Consider the following 10,859-nt stretch of genomic DNA (forward strand, 5'->3'; position numbering starts at 1 on the left):
ATATGTATATATATATATATAGTTGCTGTTGTGAAGAGCTCATGTCATTTATGACATATTTATGACATAACTAACAATCACATAAAATCGTGGTGATTTTTAGACTTATACAAGAAGTAAGAGCAGAAGAAATATCATATGATAATCTATTTGCTAAAAGCTAAACAGAATTATTTCAGAGATCTTCCATCTTCTTTATTAAGGCCTTTTTCAGATCTTGAAAACTTACTTTAAAAAAATAAGGGTGAAAAAGTTAACTCTGAAATATACATAGTAGCAAATACCCTTTTTAAACAACATGAAAGATAACTATACACATGGACTTCACCAGATGGAATACACAGAAATCAAACTGAATATATCTCTGGAAAGAGACAGTGGAAAAGCTCCATATCATCATTCAAAACAAGACCAGGGGTAGACTGTGGAGCAGATCATCAATTGCTCAAATGCAAGTTCAGGCTGAAGTTGAAGAAAATTAAGACAAATTCACAAGATAAAATATAATCTTGAACATATCCACCTGAATTTAGAGATCATCTGAAGAACAGATTTGATGCATTAGACACTAATGAGTGAAGACCAGAAGATCATTATGATGACATCAAGAACATCATACATGAAGAAAGCAAAAGGTCATTAAGAAGGCAAGAAATAAAAAAGTCCAAAATGGATGTCAGAAGAGACTCTGAAACTTGCTCTCCACTGTAGATATGCTAACGCAAATGGGAGAAATGAAAAGGTAAAAGAGTTGAACAGAAAATTTCAAATGGCAGCCCAAGAAGATAAAGACAAATATTAAAATGAAATGTGCAAATATCTGGAATTAAAAAAATCAAAATGGAAGAACATGTTCACCATTTCTCAAGCTGAAAGAACTGAGGGAAAAAGTCAAGCCTTGTTTAGCAATACTGAAATATTCTTTGGATTAAATATTTAATGATGCAGAAAGCATCATTTTGAAAGAAGATGGAAGGAATATGTAGAATCATGATACCAAAAAGAAACAGTTGATGTTCAACCATTTCAAGAGGTAGCAAGTATCAAGAGCCAATGGTACTAAAGGAAGACGTCCAAGTTGCAATGAAGGCATTGGCAAAGAACAAAACTCTCGGAATTGATTCAGCAAACTGAGGCAGCACTGGAGACACTCAACTATGCCAAGAAATTTGGAAAACAGATAACCAGCCAACTAATTGAAAGAGATCCATATTTGTGCTCTTTCCAAAGAAAGGTGATCCAATGAAACACAGAAATGATTGGACAATATCATTACTATCACATGCAAGTAAAATTTTGCCAAAGATAACTCAAAAATGGCTGCACCAGTACATTAACAGGGAACTTCCAGAGGTTCAAGCCAGGTTCAAAGAATGTGAACAAGGGATATCATTGCTGATATCAGATGTGTCTTGGCTGAAAGTACAGAATATCAGAAAGATGCTTATTTGTGCTTTATTGACTATGCAATGGCTTTCGGCTGTGTGGGTAATGACAAGCCATAGACAACATTGCAGAGAATGAGTATCCCGGAACACTTAATTGTGCTCAGGAGGAACCTGTACATTGACCAACAGGAAGTCATTGGAACAGAACAAGGGGACAAAAAATAGTATAAAATCAAGAAAGGTATGCACCAGGGCTGTATTCTTTCACCATACTTATTTAATCTGTATCCTGAACAAATAATCCAAGAAGTTGGATAATATGAAGACGAATGTGGCATCAGGATTGGAGGAAGACTCACAACCTGCGATATGCAGATGATACAGCCTTGCTTGCTGAAAGCAAAGAAGACTTAAAATACTTACTCATGAAGATCAAAAACCAAAGCTCTCAGTATGGGTTGCACCTAAATGTAAATAAAACAAAAATCCTCATCGCTGGACCAATAAATAATATCATGACAAATGGAGAAAAGTTATAAGTTGTAAAGGGCTTCTTTTTGCTTGGATCCAACATCAACACTCATGGAAATAGCAGTCAAGAAATCAAATGATGTACTGCATTAGGCAAATCTGCTATACACGTTCTATTTAAAGTGTTAAAGAGCAAAGATGTCAGTTTGAGGACTAAAGTGTGCCTAATCCACGCAATGTTTTTTTTCAATATCTTCATATGTGTATGGAAGTTCTACTGTGAATAAGGAACTCTATAGAAGAATCGATGCATTTGAGTTATGGTACTGAAGAAGAATATTAAAAGCATCATGGAGTCTTAGATATACATCCAACTCCAAACTGGGTTGAAAGAAATACAACCAGAAGCAGGGTGGCCTGACTTTGGCTCTCATACTTTGGATGTATTGTCAGGAGGACCAGTCCCTGGTGAAGGACATCATTCTAAGTAAAGTGGAGGGTCAGTGAAAAAATGGAAGACCCTCAATGAGATGGATTGACACAGTGGCAGCAGCAATGGGCTCAAGCTTAAGGATTTTGAAGATAATGTAGGATCTGGCAGTGTTTCATTCTGTTGTGAATAGGATCACTAGGAGTCGGAGTTGACTCGATGGCACTTAACAACAACAACAACCCAAAGAAGTAACCTAGGAAAGATATGTGATTTTGACAAATGTTAACAGCTTTGTGTATAAACTAATGTGGATATAAGAAATTGGTCTAAGGCAACATATATCAAGATAAGACAAGAAAATGAGATTGAAGACTAGACTGAAGCGGATTCATCAGTTCATGTTATTCTTTAATAAACTTGGCTATGAAGATAGGGTAGTATGGAGGATATAGAAATAGTTAACTGAAACTAAGATAAATAGATATAATATATATAAATAATGTAGTATGGATTGTGGTGCTGTGGAATAAAACACTGGACCACAAGGTTGGTGGTTCAAACTTACCAGACACTCCTTGGAAAGCCTATACAGGGTCACTATGAGTTGGACCCAACTTGATGGCACATAACAACAACAACAACAGCCAGATAAACACTGGACTGCTAACCTCAAGTTTGTTGCTTACAAACTACTATCCACTCCTCAGATACCCTACATAGGATTGCCATGAGTTGGAATCAACTTGACAGCACTTAACTGACAAAAACAACAAAGCTGGTGTGGAGTAGGCAAAAAATTCGGTGACAGTACTGGAACTTGAGGTGATGGGGTTGAGAGTAGAGGTGTGAGGGAATAACAGTGAGAAACAAACTACGATGGTAATAAGACAATACAATAATAGCTACTACAAGTATACACCATTGGTGCTCTTTTTGTTGTTCAGCCATAGAGTTGGTTACAACTTGTAGCAACTCTGTATGGGATTTCCCAGGAGTAGCTGCTGGATTTGAACCAATAACCTTGTGGTAAGGAGTCCAGTATTTACCCTACAGCACCACACCAGTACCCCATTGTTGTTATATTGTTAAGTGCCTTTGAGGCGTGACTCGTAGTGACCTTTCAGTTCAAACAGATGTTGCTGTCATGTGCTTATCCTATATCACCACACCAGGACTCTATAGGTGCTCTGTTGTTGTTGTTGTTGTTGTTAGGCGCCATCAAGTCAGTTTCGACCCATGGCAGCCCTGTATAGGGTTTCCAAGGAGTGACTGGTAAGCTTGAACTGCTGACCTTAAGGTTCAAACCGACGTTGTAGTCCAGTGTATTAATCCATAGCACCACATCAGGACTCCATAGCAGGGGTTGTTGTTGTTATGTGCCATGGAGTCGGTTCCGACTCATAACGACCCTGTATAGGGTTTCCAAGGCTGTGAATCTTTACTGGAGCAGAAAGCCTCATCTTTCTCCCACGTAACAGCTGGTAGTTTCGAACTGCTGACCTTCTGGTTTGCAGTCCGATTTGCAACCACTACGCTACCAGAGCTGGGAAGCCTTTATTCTGCTAAGGGCAATTCGTATATTTATAACATCATTCATGGACCATACAATATTGTCAACTTAAAAATTAGCTTGCTTTATTAGGTCAAACATTTCATTAACTTACCCCTAAGGTGACGCCTGGAACTGCTTCTCTTTGTGTGATGTTTGCTGGTATTGATGATGTTCTTACTTGCCGCTACTTTTACAGATTTCCATTAGTCAGTAATAGACTCTCACAATGGTAAGTTTTAAAAAGAACTGCCTGCAGCAGTAAGTTGTCCTGAACACAGACACATATTTCAGTGCATGTCTCATCAAAGTGAGAATTTTGTCATTGCTTAGGTAATGTTTATAGAACTCAACCTAAGGGAGGTTATTGTACCTAGCTTTCAGTTCATCATCATTTTGCAGCTGAAATATTTCATGTAATAGGTTGTCAGGCACATCAAATAGTTCCATATTGAACTGTATAGCAAAGATGTTCAATTCCATTTGTCTACATTTCATGTCATTGAATCTTTCATTAAATGCCTCAATTAGTTTCACAAATTCATCATTCAGCATATTCAAGTGTCAAAAGGGTTTTGTCCTTCCAGAATGGGAAAATGTAATTCCTTTTGAGTTCCACTTTCCACAGCTTTACATTAGCTTCACATGATTTCATATTTGAAAGCAGGGAGCTGAGAAGCTGCTGGGGGCTGTGAAAGTTGACATTTAGCTCTGAGAGGTACTTGGTAATGTCCACCATGAATGCTATATCACACAGCTACTTGCTATCAATGACTTTGTTGGCAGGTTTTCCCTTCATCTCCATGAATTGCTAGACTTCATCCCATAGTTTGTAATACCCCATGAGCATGTTCCTTAGACTCACTCACCACACTTCACAGTGATAAACAAGATCACCGTACTCAGAGTCAACACATTCAGAAACTCCTTAAGCTGGTGGCTATTAAATGCTCTGCTTTTCCCAAAATTTATGCATGACACTACTGTTGACATCACATTGTTGAGTCACAACTGTTCACAGAGACTTCTTGGTGTATGATGAAGTGGCACATAATAAATTAGTTGAATCAGGATTGATATGATTCAGTTCTTTTTTTTTTACAAATGAAATTAACCCTTTTTATGGGTCAACCACAGTTGGAGCACAATATGCAGTGAGGCCACTTAACTTTTCAAATGTTAGCTTGTTTTTTTCATTGATCAAATAAGTCTCTCAAATAAGTCCTAACCTCTTGTAGTGCCATGCATGACTTCCAGTGACAGTAGTTTCTCTTGCATGTTAAACTCTGCAGTTATCCCACAAAAGATAATGGCCAGTTGAGCAAGTATTTGTTGTCTGTTGTCTCATCACAAGCCAGATAGAAAAATTGAATTCTCCTGCAGAATCCTTCAATGTTTTTTCAATATCTTGTGCTAAATCAGTAATTCAATTTGAGATGATTCTCCAAGACAAACTTACATTGAAATAATTTTACATTGTCTGGTGCTAACAACTCATCAGCAACACTCTTTCGAAAACTCTCCCTCTAAAATGAGGCCTCAGCTTCTTTGCGATTAGCTTGCTCGCTACATAACTCATCGGAATAACATTGTCTCTGTCACGAGAGCTAGTAAAAGTGACTTGTTGTGATTCCAAACTCTGCTGAGGAGTATTGATTTTATCCAAACACATTTGTCCTCCCATTTCATTGAATTTAGCATGTTTTGAGCGGTAATGATGCTCTAGATTGGCTTTTTTCATTACTACTAATGCATCGCCACAAACTAAACACACAGGCTTGCCTTTGATTTCAACAAAAAAGAAATCATTTGTCCATTTCTCTTGGAAAGATTGATACTCTTCATAAACATTTTCTTTTCTTTGTAGTCACTATTTGTAGGATGTCACAACACTTAATCAACTTTTCTTTTCTTTGTAATCACCATTTGAAGGCTGTCATATCACTTAAGTTTTAATAACTATCCATTGTGTGAGTAGCCAGTGATGTGATTATTTTGCTTTGATCACTGTTCTAATCCTGCATCTAGGATTTGAAACATATCCAATATTTGTATCATCGACTCTTGAAGTCTTTTCTGTGTACCGTAGTTTCCTTAGTCTTCATCTGAGATTCATTTTTTGTGAGGATTGTTGATGATGGACGTGTGGATAAAGATTGTATTGGAGTTACCGTCTGTGTCTATAAAAGAAGTTGACAGCATCGTCATCAATCATTGTAGGCAAGGTCATCAACGTCACGAGGGATCATCTAATCAAATCTCGTCTCATCATCACTGATCCCTGTGTATACTCCCAGTCTGCCTGGGACTGACTATCCTATGACTCACTGAATGAAATACAGACAGATGGTCCTCGGGCAGCTAATGAGAAGCATACATGTCTGTCCTGTCAGGCACTCATATGTGTCCTGTCTATCCTGTGATGGACAATCCTTGCTTGTCCCTCTAAATTTACATTATTATTACGATAGACTGAATGTAAATTTATGTTGCAATGAAAAAAGCTACTAGATTTATTGAATTTCGAGTTCTGCTTGCGGTTGCCTTGGCAGGGCCAGGCTAAATGATTTCATAAACTTTATATGGTCTGTCAGCCAGATGTTTCCCACTTCTGCTGTAAAGGGTTTCTGAGAAGTGGCTAGTGAGTTTGAACTGTCAACCTTGTGGTTCAAATCGACCTTGAGATCGTGTGCTTATCCTACCTACAGCACCACACCAGGACTTTAGCAGTTGTTAATTATTCATTATCAAGGTAAATATTTTCAATAAGCCTGTAAGTGAATTGCTGTTGAGGTTGTTAGGTACTGTAATAATGTTTTGTGTCAACTTAACTAGGCCAGGATTCCCATAGTTTAACATGTAAGATGTGCTTATTCCATGATGATGAAACCTAACACAGGCATAGTTAATTCTATAATGAGCGACTATGAGCAGACAATCAATTGAAGGGATGCTTTCATGGAGGTGTGTCCTGCTTCCAATATAATGGACACACTAGAAAGGCTCTTTTTCTTCCACTAGGAACCTGGGACTCTATAATTGTAAGCTATTTCCTTGATAATAAACTTCTCTTTATATGTGTTTCACTGGTTTTGTTTCTCCAGAAAATCCAGTCTAAGACAGGTGTCCTCGAGTCAGTTCCATCTACTCATAACACAACAAAATACAGCCCTGTCCTGATCCATCCTCACACCTGTTACTACACTTGAATCTATTGCTGCTGCCACCATGTCAACCCATCTCCTTGAAGGTATTCTTGTTTCTTGCTGACCCTCCACTTTATTAAGCATGATGTTCTTCTCCAAGAGCTGATCCCTCCTGACCTTTCACTTTATCAAGTGTGAGACCTAAAGTATGACCTAAAGTATGAGAGATGAAGTCTTGCCATTCTGGTTTCTAAGGAGCTGTACTTCTTTCCAGACAGATTTGGTTGTTCTTCTGACAGTCCAGGGTGCTTTTAATATTCTTCAACAACATAACTCAAATGCATCATTTCTTGTATGGTATTTCTTATTTATTGTCCAACTTTCACATGCATATGAAGCCAACTGAAATTACCATGATTTTGGTTGTATTCTCATGTACCAGATTTGCATAATGCAATACATCCTTTAATTTCTTGACTTCTGCTTCTCTGAGTGTTGATTGTGAAACAATCTATCACCTGGGATCCCTGCACTGTGAAACTCCTAGGTCCAGGGAAGAACTGATGTCAAGACACAAGGAGATCTCAAAGGAATTTTCACCCAACAAAACCTGCAATCATTAATAATAACAGCAACAACAACAACAACAACAATAATAATAATGGGAATTATCACACAACTGCCAAACCATTGAGTATTACAGTCCATTCAAGCTGATATATGTAAGGGGGCACAGTTCAATCCATGACCGTTAAATATTGTTGCTGTAACAAACTAAATGGGTAATTTCAAAGCACAGAAAATTTGTAGGCTAAATGTACAAACCACGATATCAATTTTAAGGGGAAGTCTTTCGTTTTCGGTAGCTCGAGAAGTTTCTTGATATTCCTTGGTGATCCTTGGCATTTCTTGTGCCTATTTTCTTTCTGTAAGTATCTCTGTGTCTACTCTACTCTTTTCAGAACTCAGAAATAATTAGGTTTAGGATCATCCTACTCTGAAGTGTCCTAATTAACACAAGAGAAGAAATATTTTGTTTTCCAACAGGATCACATCTACAGGGTTAGGATTTTAATGCATATTTAGGGGGTGGGCACAATTCAATTTATAGCAGTGAGACATCCTAGAATACTTGAAAAAGCCAAATGTATTTTAGTATATTCACTAACTAATGTTCTTTTTAAAGTTTATCCCAGATCCATGTCAGTTTCTTAATCCATATAAAAGTGTGATCCTACCCAGGGATGCACCAGGCACTTACTATCAGCAAAGTACAGTCCTTGGCTTTATCTACTACTCTGTTGTTAAGTGTCATTGAGTTGGTTCCAGCCCATAGCGATCCTGTATAGGGTTTCTGAGGAGCAGCTGAGCTTGAAATGCTGATATTGCAGTTCAAATGACTTTACAGTCCAGTGTATTATCCCATAGCACCACACTAGGACTTCATCTACTACTCTGGTATATCCTAATTAACACAACAAAAAAATTTAATTTTCTATCATGATCTACTGGAATGTAATACTATTTTTCTCAGTGATGGAAGAAAACAACAAATTGTGAAATTGCATTTTAATATATAAACCTATGTTTTTAAAGATACAGATGATTTTTGCGTTTACAGTCAAGCAAGAGCCTGGAGAAGTTTTTCATTTCAATATATATGCTATTTTTCTATTTACATTTAGGGCCTTGAGAAACTTGTGTGAAATCTGTCTGCTTACCCTTTTTGTATCCAATAGATAAAGACGATTATGCAATTATGGTAGAAATATGTTTAGTATACTTCTCATGTACAGATTCAGTGTTTTGAATAAGCTAACCTAATAAATTACACAATATATTTATCTCCATCTAAGCTGCAAATTAGGTCCTGGTGTGGTTCTGTAGGATAAGTAATGGACTGCTAGCCATAAGGTCAGTGATTCGAATCCACCAGCTGCTCCTTGGAAACTTAATATATATGGGCATTAAGAGTAAAAATTGACTTGATGGCACTTAGCAACAAGAAGAAGATGCAGAGAACAAACAAGATGGTGGATCAGGTAGATGTGCAGTGACAAGCTCCATCAGCAACAAAACAGAATACCAGACCAAGCAGGCTCAGGGGATGGTGCCTGAACTCTGAACCACATACAAAGGAATATTTAGAAGGTTGGAAGTCTTACAGCTAGAGGAATTTGTAGTAGAAGCAAGAAATTACATTGCTTTCTAATCCAAGACACTCAGCTGCTCCCAGAGCTGCCATCCTGGCTGAGACCAAGGTGGGGAGGATCAGAGCAGCTAAGGATGCCTGACAGAACCACGGAGATAAAGGTGTGGACACTTTTTTCCCCCCTATCTTTTCATTGCTCTCTTGCTAAATGTGCACCTCCATTCAGGTGACTAGAGGAGGTGCAACAGTGAGTGGAAGCCCCACCCCCACCCCGGGAGGGTGCATACACACAAATCTCCTCAAAATTTAAAGTGACAGTTTCTACTTTAAACCAAACAGCAGTGCAAAACAGCCACAGCTTGCCCTGAACTGTTTATTGCTGGGAAAAAGGTCTGAATGGGGATTGTGGAGCAGGACAGGCAAAATAAAAAGGAAATGGGCTGAAAATTAAATCCTGAGTTACGTAACAATGACCAACAGTGGCATCTTAAAATTTCTAAGGAAGAAGAGTGAAAGAGAAGCCCATCTCCTGAACACATCTACCTGGAAGCAATCAGAAAGCATAAAAAAATATCAAAATACAAACCCATCTAAGTATTAAGGCCACAGATAACTCCAGAATATGCCCAAAAAACAGAAACAGATGACCATATCAGCACATGTTTAGAAATGAGGTAAAGTGACTGAGGCAAACGAGCTGGAAGTAGACCTACACTCCATACTGGAAGATAGGCAGGATTTGGAAATGCTTGAGAAGGAATTCAGAAAAATGATTATAAAATGTATTCAAACACTTTACAATGAGTTGATAAAAATAAGGAAGAAGTCAGGAAAGTGCTATAGGAACAATCAAATCAGATAGATACAGCATTGGAAATAATTAAAAATCTACAGAAAGAGGTCCAAACGATTAATAATAGAATATCAGAAATGGACAATACACTGAAAGGGCAAAGGAGTAGAATTGAAGATATAGAAGCCAGAACTAGTGGGCTAGAAGATAAATCTCTCAACACTACTAAGATAGAAGAGCAAGCAGAAAAAAGAATAAAAAAAATCTGAAGACGGCCTAAGAGTCATGTTGGACAACATGAAGAGGAATGTTGTTGTTAGGTGCCATCGAGTCGGTGCTGACTCACAGCGACTCTATGCACAGCAGAACAAAACACTGCCCGGTCCTGGGCCAACCTTACTACTGTTGCCACGTTTGAGTCCATCGATGCTGCCATTTGGCCAATCCATCTCATTGGGGATCTTCCTCTTTTTCTCTACTCTCCACTTTACCAAACATGATATCTTTCTCCAATGACTGGTCCCTCCTCAACATATATCCGAAGTATGAGAGAAGAACTTTGGCCATCTTGGCTCCCAAGGTGCACTCTAGCTGCACGTCTTCCAAAATGGATCTATTGGTTCTTTTGGCAGCTCAGAGCACTTTCAATATTCTCCTCCAATACCATACCTCAAAAGTATCAATTCTTCTACTGACTTCCATATTCACTGTCCAGCTTTCACATGCATATGAGGTTACTGAAAATACCATGGCTTGGGTTCAGGCGCACCTTAGCCCACAAGCTGACATCTTTGCTCTTCAACACTTTAAAAAAGTTCTTGTGTAGCACATTTGCCTAATGCAATACGTCATTTGATTTCTTGATTGCTGCTTCCATGAGTGTTGATAGTTGATCCAAGAAGAATGAAGTCCTTGACAACTTCAATC

This window comes from Chrysochloris asiatica, unplaced genomic scaffold (genome assembly GCF_000296735.1).
Source record: "Chrysochloris asiatica unplaced genomic scaffold, ChrAsi1.0 scaffold00010, whole genome shotgun sequence".
Taxonomy (NCBI): Eukaryota; Metazoa; Chordata; class Mammalia; order Afrosoricida; family Chrysochloridae; genus Chrysochloris; species Chrysochloris asiatica.